This window comes from Trachymyrmex septentrionalis, unplaced genomic scaffold (assembly GCF_001594115.1).
Source record: "Trachymyrmex septentrionalis isolate Tsep2-gDNA-1 unplaced genomic scaffold, Tsep1.0 scaffold74, whole genome shotgun sequence".
Classification (NCBI taxonomy): Eukaryota; Metazoa; Arthropoda; class Insecta; order Hymenoptera; family Formicidae; genus Trachymyrmex; species Trachymyrmex septentrionalis.
The window spans coordinates 507204-507849 of NW_017305927.1; positions in this window are offsets into that span (position 1 = coordinate 507204).

The window sequence follows — 646 nt, forward strand, 5'->3', positions numbered from 1 at the left end:
TGTATGGAAATATTCCCAGAATTCGGCAAAAAGTGAAGCAAGGATACATCAACGATTCAAAATTTGTAGCACGGAATAACTGCCATATATTTCCTTTTTTTTTGTCTTTGAATCCTTGGAACTTCGATGACGAATTAAACATGCCGAAATATTATAAGAGAACAATAATCTAAATTATTGGTTATAACTAAAAATGTATTAATTATGTTATCAATATACTTTAATAACAATATTGACAAGAATTCCACTTGCGAGTGTAATCTTTTAATGTCTTCACTGCAAATGTTGAAATCAACATAAATTTTTTACGAACAATCTACACTTTGCGAGTTAAACTTTAAAACTACTAACAATTATTGCATTATTATATATCGAAACAGGACTCAGAGTTTGTTAGTTATGAAGTAACCATGGTTGTTCTCTTATCATCTTCGTAACATATATAAGAGTGACATATGATGTACGATGTATACTAATAATAATAATAATTAACTATGTAATCCATAATCATATGCATCTAGATCATGTATAAGATGAATGAACATTAGCGTGATATTTCTTAGTCTTCCATTAGTCACATAAATAAATGCGAAGTTACAGTAAATATATATATATATATATATATATATATATATATATATATCGC